Below are 11,673 nucleotides of genomic sequence, written 5' to 3' on the forward strand. Positions count from 1 at the left end.
AACAAGGATATCCACACATAATTACGAAAAGCATAGACGCAAATTAATACACAAATGGACATGACCGACATATATTCATACGCACAAAGATACAACATCTGAAAAATGTCCTCCCACATGTAAACTCACACAGGCACATATGAGCACAGGGTTTGACATTAATATTATTATTTTTTTAATTTTCATAATCACAAACATATGATTGCAGAGGCAGCTTAATTTATTTTTAAACCACTTTGATCAGCACTTATACATGGTCACACACACATAAATTCAGAGTCTCACATGCAGACGCGCAAGTAATGGGGCGTTTATTAAACAAGGAGAATGGCACAAGCGTCAGCAAACATCCACACATAATAGCACAAACATGCACCTCAGGCAATGGTTTAGGATGGATTGCCACACAAACAGAGATCATCACGCAAAGATAAACATCCACCAAACATGACGTTGCTTGCTCACATTTATTGAGCACAAACATGAAAATAATCTAATGTAGGTAGGATCTGAAATAGACAGATCCTGCTGTCTATTGGTAGGATGGCACTAACGAAAACTATACACGCACAAGGACATTAAATGAAAACATAGGCGTCAACTAAGTGCCATTTTAGCATGATGATGCTGACACATTGTGAAGGGAACAAGATTTATATACAAAATACACGTGAGCACATCAGCAGAAAAGAATATGAGTATGTTTATTCCTGCACACACTCCAAAATGGGCAAGTGCAAAGTAAGAGACACGCATTACCACATCCACAAACAAAAGGAAAACATCAAGCAGTAGAAAAAATAAATTAAGAGAGACATGGACAAAAACTTATTCCTAAATATGCAGATCCGACAAACAAAAATATGAAGCAATGTTTCTACTGTGGATGAAATTTATATTCATGATTTGCCAAGCAATTGGTCACCAATATATCATGAAGATGAGAATCATATTTGAACCTTTATCCAGTGATGGACAAAAGTTTGAACTAAACTGCGGTCACAGCCCATATTTAAAGTATAAGATAAAATTAAAATATTTGTTCTTATTAAATATTCCTCAAATGATAATATTCTTCAATAATAGATTAAAAGGCAAATAAATTCGAAGTTTTCTGGCACGGACAGTAAGGAAAAATGTGCAGATAGTATTAGTAATTTCTTGCTGAGAGTCAGTAATGCATTAATAAATGCAGATAGAGAGTCAAACCTGAGAAACACCTGACTGCCTAAAGAAGATGTAACGGTCTCTAATTACAATACTTAGGTGCAGATAGATCAGTCAGGATCAATAAACAATCTGAATACGTTCTCTCGGCTTTATATTCATAGATTCAATAGACCGCACTTGGATTGAAGACTATGAGGATGATAATGGCAACATCTGGACAACTGCTTCCACATTCATCACCCTGTTCTTCCTGAGTATTTTCTATAGTGCTGCCGTCACTCTGGTGAAGGTGAGAGTAATCAAATATTTCACACAGCAACGAGCCAAAGATGTCTTGTGAAATATCGAAGTGTGCCACTGAATACAACTGAGAACCTGAATGCATCTGATCATAAACATCTGCGTCATGACTTTATCTCTCTTTTCCAGGTTTAGTGAATGAGTTGTGGACACCGTAGATTTTCCTGTTTATCTGTTTATCAAAGCTCCTGAATTCCCAATCTACAATCTGTCCTGTTGCTGACTCCAACAGTGAGTTCACTTAAATTTGTCAGTGTGTAACTGTAATAAATATTGATGGCCTTTCGCTTTCACTTTGATATCTTTGAGATTATTATAGTTGGAATAATTTATAGCTTCCCAATTCAACTTGTTTCTTTTTTTAATTGTCCCTTATTCAGAATGTTTGCCTCCCTTATATGTTGAGCGTATTCTCTTTCTGGCGATTGTTACAGATGTATATATAATTCACGGCTCATAGTGCATGCAATCTCGTCTCAATGTAGCATCCAGTCAATATATTCACTTCTATTAACTTTATCATAAGTTTTTCGATAAAAATGCTTCTGAAATGGTTAATAAATCTTGAATGAAATGCACTAACTTTGAGTTTGCTTGATTCTTTCTTCAAGTCCAATAAGTAAAAATAAGGTTTCCCAAGTTTACACGTCCCACTTCCTTCCCCGCAAACACTTTTCACTTGATCTGTCCAGTTGTGTTTCATCCAGTCATAAGGTTAATGCTGCGCCAACAAGTGGACCACTAAAATAAATGCATCTTTCACACTGTCTGTCTTATAGAATTCTCCAGAGGCAGAATGATGAGACACCATTTCCTCTTAAGCATAAATCGTCACACCCACGGGTCATGTGATAATAAAAATCAGGAACACTGCACCACAGAAACGTATAAGAGGTAGGCAATGGAATTAGAAAGTTGAATCTGTTTAAAAACTAAAACTAAAAGTACTCCCAATGTCAGGACAGCCTTGGTTAGTAATGCATAACTCGACATCCCAAATGTCCAACTAAACGTTCATCAGCCAAAAATGTCAACGTTCAGTCACATATGCAGGTACAACAGATGAACAAACCAAGGGTGGATTCTCTCAACTGGAGTTTTTCTCACACATATGACTCATGGAGCATAAATTCTAGGATCTATTTGACACACCACACCTCTCAAATCACATTAAGTGATGCTGTGATATGTTTTATACAGGAATATTACTGAACAGGAATCCTCAAAAATTATAAATCACGCTCGATTGCGATCAGACAAGGCAGAAATCAGATGTACAGTCGGAATTCAGCACCAATCATTGCAACTGTTTGCAGAGCCTGGATCCGATCTGGTCTCGAGACTCTGAAGACGTCTCTACTGGTCATAGTGTATTAGTTCGGGAAGCTATATATGTAGTAGGAATCCCTTATGAAAACAATTGTAGATTTTTCAAATAATCCATCAATTTAGATTTTCCTCCGCCAAATCTGATATCTAGAACACCCAACGACCTGTAACTACTCAAGGCCTGATAAGAAATTCACACAACAAAGCTTTCCCATGTATTTTAATTTATCATTTCATCGTTAAACATGAAATTTATACCTCTGCAAGGGACAAATGCTCAACTAAAATACAGACATTTACACACGTATGCCTTCTCATATTTGAAATGAACTGCTCATTTGAAGAAATTCGGCACACACAGAGGCTCTCCCTCAACGGTTAGAACATTAGTCGCATATGTTGTGGTTCTGTTCGCCGAGCTGGGAATTTGTGTTGCAGACGTTTCGTCCCCTGTCCAGGTGATATCCTCAGTGCTTGGGAGCCTCCTGTGAAGCGTTTCTGTGATGTTTTCTCCGTCATTTATTGTGGTATGAATCTGCCGCTTCCAGTTGTCAGTTCCAGCTGTCCGCTGTAGTGGTCGGCATATTGGGTCCAGGTCGATGTGCTTATCCACAGATCAATCACAACTGCTGTTTCAAAGCATCACGCCAGGCAAAAAGGGAATGCACCTTGAATGTCATAATTAATCCTGAGTCCGCTGCACATTTTACAGGAGCAGAAATCATCTAAAGCATTCGCTGCATTCAAGTAAATTTCACTTTATCTTGTTTTGTGATGTTTCGTTTGCCAATTATATTTAGAAAGTGCCTGAATGCTCTGCATTCTTCTTCAGCTGGAACAGTTTATCTCTAAGCGAATCTACCAAAATGTATCAGGGATTTAAAATTTAAAATTCCTGTTCAGCAGAGAACAGTTCTAATTCCTCAAATTCGACGAGATGCATCATCCCTGGAACACTACTGTGAATCAGTCATGCACCCTCTCTCATGACTTTGCATTGTTTTTCAGAAATGTAGCACCTGAAACTGGATGCAATATTCCAGGTGAGACAACGGCCTGTTTTATTTCAGTTTAACAGAATTCCTTTGGACTTGTTGTCTGCAGCACTATTTATGAAGTTGGTATTTATTTGTTCTTCTGTCGACATGTCATGGTACATTCCCTGATTTGAGCACACAAACATCGATGATCCTCTCCTTCTGCTCACCTTTGGATTTACACTTTTACTATTATATGTTCTTCTGAGTTCATCACAAAATAAAGAAGCACGTCACACCTTCACGAGACTGAGATATATCTGACACAAGGAGGTCCTTACTGGAACTTCTGCTACTTTCCATTTTATGTCCTTCCCTGCAACATCTGTAAAATTTGAAGTTCTATATTGTTCTTCCAACATCGTAATATTTGACCTTAAGTTGTTATTCATTTTTCTTCTTGAATTGTGCCTATTGGACTGTGGCAAAGGTTGGAACAACAAATAATCTAAACATTGAATTCCTAGGATGTACATGAAAAGGCAACTTACATCCTGAAAAAGCAAACTTCTGGTAACAAATGTTTGACTACTGCAAAACAGCGAATGAGATGAATTTGATTTCATCAAAAATCAAATAGAAAATACTCTGAAGGTACAGCAGCCCAGACAAGACCTGAGCAGCGAGAATGGAGTGAGTTTTTCTTCTATTATGTGCTATATCCAGAATTTGCCTTACGCACAATGTACCTTTATATTTCCCATCACCAAGTCACCTATTATGTTTTCTATTTACAGTTATTAAGGATAACTAGATTAATTTATGCACAGAGTCCTGGAAGGGCAATTCACACCAACAAAAGGTGATGCAGAAGTCGGATGATCGAGAAGGCGCTTCCCGTCAGGTTATTTTCCTGTCGTGAGATAGTACTGCTGAACTAAGAGAGGATATTTCTGAGGGATGGTCCAGTAAAGCTAAGTAAATGGAAGTCAGAAATAAGAAGGCGATGCGATTGTAATAGACTCCCCCAGTAGTCAGAGTGAAATTGAAGAACAAATATATAAAGATATCTCATTTATATGTAAGAATAATGGAGTTGTAATAATAGTAAATTTAAATCTTCCAAACATAAATTGGGACAGCCATAATGTGAAGGACTTGGATGGTGAAGAATGTTTTACATGAGCTCAACAAAATGTTCTTAGTTAATATGTAGATGCAACCACCACAGAGAAAATAAAGAATCACCTTGTCTTGTGATATCAGGCAGGGCAAGTGATTGAAGTGTGTGTAGCGGAGCAGTTTAGGGCCAGTGACTATAATTCAATTAGTTCGAAAATACTTATGGAAAGGAAAGGCCTTGTATAAAAGTTAACGTTTCTCATGGGATTAGGGGAAACTTTGATAGCATGAAACAAAAACTAACAAGAGTTAATTAGAGTAAACTGTTTGCAGGTAAAGGGAGAGCCAACAAGTGCGAGGCTTTCATAAGTGAGATAACGAAACTTCAGCGGCATTTCGTTCCTGTTCGAGTGAAGGTAAGGCTGGAAAAACGAGGAAACAATGGAGAAATAAAGATGCTAATGTTCTGGTTAAGAATAAAAATGAGTTGTATATTAGACACAGACAAATGAGATCAAGTGAATTTCTTGAAGAATATAAGAGTTGTAGGGACATTTTTAAAAAGAGAAATCAGGAGGGAGAAAAGTGATATGATACGATATATAATATATGGAAGTTGTACCAACCTTCACCACTTCCTCTGGCAGCTCATTCCATACGTGCAACATCCTCTGCATTAAAAAGTTGCCCATTAGGGCCCTTTCATTTTTTCCTCTCTCACCCTAAACCTACACCCCCTAGTTCTGGATTCCCACAACCCAGGGAAAAAAAAAATCCTGTCTATCCACTATATCTACGCCGCTCCAGATGTTATACCCCTCGCCCTCAGATGCTCCAGGGAAAGCAAGCAGCCTATTAAGCATCTTATTAGATTACTGAATGTGGCCGTGAAGATGTAGAAACCGGGAGGGAGTCCTTCATAAATCATGCTGCATTTCACATGAATGATGTCATTGTTTTAATATCAGTTGGTTCAAAATCGAGGATGGGTGCCTTTTCAATTCCTCGAGCTTGCAGTTAATAGAACCTCTAAATTATTTCTTTACTTGTAATAACTTTCATCAACCCGTCATTTTACATTTAGTTGTTACAGTTATCATGTAAATTACTGCATTTCTCTAAGTACTTAACCAAAAAAATCCCCAAAGCACAATAAAGTATAACTGCAAATTAAATGCAGTCTCTAATTATTACAAAATAAAAATATTTAGCAATTCAATGACATCAAAGAGTTAGGGAATGTGGTAAGCTAGTCAGATCTGAGGACGGCAAGAAGTTTCAGGAGGTCATAAATAAATTTAGTGTGGTGAAATAATTGGCAAACGAAGTTCGATACAGATTAATGTAACGTGATGTATCTTGATAACAATAGTGTAGCAGGTCACTAATTCGAATTTTCACGTCTAAGTGGGAGAGACAGATAAAGGGATCTCATACAATTACATCAGACACTAAAAAAAATTGCCAAAGGAAAAGGAAGACCATCAAAGCGCAAACAAAACTCTAAGCTTTATGTATAAATGGAGGGATTTGAAAGTAGGGATATCTTGCTAAATCCCTATTAAAACTGGTTTCCACTATAATTAAAAGTATTGCCTGCAGTTCCTGCTGCCACGTTATAGAATGGACCCATAAGCACCGGAGAGGATGAAGTGAGATTTAAAAGAGTGAAACACAAATTTTTAAGTGTGTATTTTTCTGGAGGAGTTGTTGTGCTGTTCACTTCTTTCTTGAAAAGAAAAACAGGCGGAGGGGTCAAACATTATGAAAGGTTTTGATAAGAGCAGGGGCAGAGAAAACATTTCCTCCATGGGATAGAGAAGAAGTAGAGGCTGTCAATAAAAAGAAGGAAGCATATGTCAGGTATAGACAGGATCGATCGAGTGAATACTTCGAAGAATATAAAGGCAGTTGGAGTGTACTTAAGTGAGAAATCAGGAGGGTAAAAAAAGGGACAGGAGATGGCTTTGGCAAATTAAGTTAAGGAGAATCCAAAGGGCTTTGACAAGTACATTAAGAACAACAGGGTAACTAGGGAGAGAATAGGGCCCCTCAAAGATCAGCAAGGCAGCCTTTGTGTGGAAACTCAGAAGGTGGGGCAGATAACTGAACAAGTATTTTGCATCAGTATTAACTATGGAAAAGTGTATGGAAGGTATGGAATGTAAGGAAATACGTGGTGACATCTTGAAAAATGTCCATATTACAGAGGGCGAAGTGCTGGATACCTTGAAACGCATAAAAGTTATAAATCCTCAGGACCTGATCAGGTGTACCCTAAAACTCCGTGGGAAGCTAGGGAGTGATTGTTGGGCCTCTTACTGAGATATCTGTATCATCGATAGTCACAGGCGAGGTGCCCGAAGACTGGAGGTTGGCTAACGTGGTGCCACTGATAAAGAAAGGTGATAAGGACAAACCAGGGAGCGAAAGACCAGAAAGTTTGATGTCAGTGGTGGACAGGATGTACATGTAATTGGAAAAGCAAGGACTTATTAGGGATAGTAAACATAGTTTTATGCGTGGGAAATCATGTCTCAAAAACTTGATTGAGTTTTTTTGAAGAAGTAACGAAGAGGATTGATGAGGGCAGATTGGTAGACATTATCTTTATGGACTTCAGTAAGGCGTACAACAAGGTTCCCCATGGGAGACTGGTGAGTAAGGTTAGATCTCATGGAATACTGGGAGAACTCACCATTTTGATCCAGAACTGGCTCAAAGGTAGATGACAGAGGGTGGTGGTGGAGTGTTCTTTTTCCGACTGGAGGCCTGTGACCACAAGGATCGGTGCTGGGGTTTCACAAGGATTGGTGCTGGGTCCACTACCTTTCATCATTTATATAAATGATTTGGATGTGAGAATAAGAAGTATAGTTAGTACGTTTACTGATGACACCAAAATTGGAGGTGCAGAGGACAACGAAGGTGACTTCAGATTACAACGGGATCTTTTACAGAAGGGCAAGTGGACTGAGAGGTGACACATGGAATTTAAATTAGATTAATGTGAGGTGCTGCATTTCGGGAATGCGAATCTTAGCAGGACTGAAACAGTTAATGGTAAGGTCCGAGGGAGTGTTGCTGAACAAAAATACCTTGAAGTGAAGGTTCATAGCTCTTTGAAAGTGGAGTCGCAGGCAGATAGTGAAGAAGGCGTTTGGTATGCTTTCCTTTATTGTTTAGAGTATTGATGACAGGAGTGGGGAGGTCATGTCGCTGTTGTACAGGACATTGGTTCGGCCACTTTTGGAATATTGCGTGCAATTCTGGTCTCCTTCCAATCGGAAAAGATGTTGTGAAGCTTGGAAGTGTTCAGAAAATATTTACAAGGATATTGTCAGGATTGGAGGAATTGAGCCATCGGGAGAGATTGAAACGGCTAGGGTTATTTTCCCTGGAGCATCGGAGGCTGAGGGGTGACCTTATAGAGGTTTATAAAATCATGAGGGGCTTGGATAGGAAAAATAGACAACGTCTGTCCCCTGGGATGGGGGAGTCCAGAACGAGAGGGTATAGATTTAGGGTGAGAGGGGAAAGATATAAAAGAGACCTAGGAGACAACATTTTCACTCAGAGGGTGGTATGTGTATGGAATGTGCTACCAGTGGAAGTGGTGGTGGCTAGTACAATTGCAACATTTAAAAGGCATTTTCATAGGTATATGAATAGGAAGGGTTTGGAGGGATATGGGCCGTGTGCTGGCAGGTGGGAAAAGACTGGGTTGGGATATCTGGTCGGCATGGATGAGTTGGACACAAGGGACTATTTCCACGCTGTACATCTCGATGACTTTATGAGTTTCCACGAAATCCACGAAATCACTGAAAGAATGATGAGAACAGGGAATATGTGATCACACAGAATGGTTGAAGTGCATACTTTAATATATTTCAAGTAAACTAGGCAAGCATATTGAAGGGAGTGGAATAGGGAAATACAATATCCAGTTTAGATGAGGGAAAGTGTGAAATATCTTGAGTGGAACATCAGAACTGGCATGAACTGATTGCACCAACTGGTCTGTTTCTGTTCTGTATGTCCTCTGTAAGCCTTTGTCTCAATTCGCAACTCCTCGAATACTGAAACAGTCCTTGCTCAAACGCAACAAGAGCTGTCCAATTTCCAGGCTACTGCTGACACGTGCAAGTAACATACGCAACGCACAATTACCAGGCAATGACCATCACCAATAAGAGACAATCAAGCCGCAACCCCATGACATTCAACGGGACTACAATCACTGAATCCCCACCTTTCAACATCCTTGACGTTAGCATTGACCAGAAACTCAACTGGACTTACCACATAAACACACTGGCTACAAGAGCAGGTCAGAGCCTACGGACACTGCGGTGAGTAACTCACTTCTTGACACTCCAAAGTCTATTCACTATCTACAAGGCACAACTCGAGAGTGTGGTGGAAGACTCCCGATTTAGTGTCATAGAGTCATAGAGATATACAGCATGGAAACAGACCCTTCGATCCAACCCGTCCATAACGACCAAATATCCCAACCCAATCTAGTCCCACCTGCCAGCACACCGCTCATATCCCTCCAAACCCTCCTATTCATATACCCATTCGAATTACGTTTAACTGTTGCAATTGTATAAGCCTCTACCACTTCCTCTGGCAGCTCAGTACTCTGACCAATAAAAGAACGCATACCAAACGCCTTCTTCACGATCCAGTCTACCTGCAACTCCACTTTGAAGAAGCAAAGAACCTGCACTCCAAGGTCTCTTTTTTCAGCAACACTCCCTAGGACCTTACCATTAAGTGTCTAAGTTCTTATAAGATTCGTTTTCCCAAAATGCAGCACCTCACATTTATCAGAATTAAACTCCATCTGCCACTTCTCAGTCCATTGGCTCAACTGGACAAGATCCTGTTGTAATCTGAGGTAACCTTCTTCGCTGTCCACTGCACCTCCAATTTTGGTGTCATCTGCAAACTTACTTACTGTACCCAATATGCTCGCTTCCAAATCATTTATATAACTGACAAAAAGTCTAGGTCCCAGCACCGATCCTTGTGGCACTCTACTGGTCACAGTCCTCCAGTCTGAAAAACAACCCTTCACCACCACGCTCTGTCTTCTACCTTTGAGCCAGTTCTGTATCAAAATGGTGAGTTCACCCTGTATTTAAGATCTAACCTAGCTGACCAGTCTCTTCTGGGGAACCTTGTCGAATGTCTTACTGAAGTCCATATAGATCATGTGTACCGCTCTGTCCTCATCGATCCTCCTTGTTATTTCGTCAAAAAACTCAATCAAGTTTTGTGAGACATGATTTTCCACGCACCAAGTCAGGTTGACTATTCGTAAAAAATCCTTGCCTTTTGAAATACGTGCACATCCTGTCCCTCAGGATTCCCTCCACCGTTATCCGTTCCAAGACATCCAGCACTTCCTCCTCTGTAATATGGACATTTTGCAAGGTGTCACCAGCTATATCCCTACATTCTATATCTTCCATATCATTTTCCATAGTAAATACTGATGAAAAATATTCGTTTGACATCTCCTCCATTTTCTGCGGCTCCACACAATGGCTGCCTCGTCGATCTTTGAGGGGCCCTAGTTACCCTTCTGTCCTTAATGTATTTGCAAATACACTTTGGATTCTCCTTAATTCTATCTACGAAAGCTATCTCATGTCCCCATTTTGACCTCCTAATTTCCCTCTTAATTTTACTCCTACTGCCTTTATAGTCTTTTAAGGATTAACTCGATCTATTCTGTCTATACCTTACATATGCTTCCTTCGTTTTCTTAACTAAACCTTCAATATCTTAACTAGATGGGTGCAGCTCTGACAATCCTGAACAAGCTTGACACAAAGCTGCCCGCATGTTTGGCACCCCACCCATAAACATTCAGTCCTCCACCACCAGCACTCAGTGGCAGCAGTTATTACAATCTACAAGGTGCACTGCAGAAATTAACCAAAGATTCCAAGACAGCATCTTCCAAACACACAACCACTTCCATCTAGAAAGACAAGAGGAGCAATTACTTGGGAACACCACCACCTGCAAGTCCCCTCCAAGCCACTCACCATCCTGACTTGGAAATATATCGCCATTCCTTCACAGTCGTTGGGTCAAAACCCTGAATTTCCCTCCCTACAGGCATTGTGGGTCAACCCACAGTACGTGGACTGCAGCAATTCAAGAAGGCAGCTCACCACTACCTTCTCGAGGGCAAATAGGGATGGGCTATCAATGCTGGACAGCCAGCGACGCCCAAATCCCACAAATGAATAAACAATAAATCACCATTGTATGAAACGAATTGAGTTTTAACAACATTATAAATCCTTTCGCACAAACACACACAAAAACGTCTCAAGTGTACAGCACTGAACGTGAATACTTCTTCTCGCATGGCTGCTCTTCAATTTTAGCTTGATAATACTGAAAAAGCTATGTTCACAATACTTCCGCTCGGTGAAGGTCCATGTGCCAACTGGAGGGATATTAAATGAATCATTCATGGCCTCAGCAGAACCTGCCAACCTGGCCCTGGCAACATTGTGTACACTCCGCCTCCCATGGCCTCTTCTTCTCATTTGCTTGGATTTCCAGTTCCAGAAATGACCGCGATCATGGATAGGAGGTTGTTCCAGTATGTAGTTGGGATACGCTGCTGTTAGCTACGTGGTCTTGTTTAGGTGGGACGTCCTGAGTTTTCAGGCGTGCCTCTAGCATTCAGGATATGGCATCCCACACAATGGAGGTACCACGTACTGCTAATAAAACGCTA

This window comes from Chiloscyllium plagiosum, unplaced genomic scaffold, assembly GCF_037043375.1.
Source record: "Chiloscyllium plagiosum isolate Xiang-an unplaced genomic scaffold, Cpla_swu_hap1 HiC_scaffold_20, whole genome shotgun sequence".
Classification (NCBI taxonomy): Eukaryota; Metazoa; Chordata; class Chondrichthyes; order Orectolobiformes; family Hemiscylliidae; genus Chiloscyllium; species Chiloscyllium plagiosum.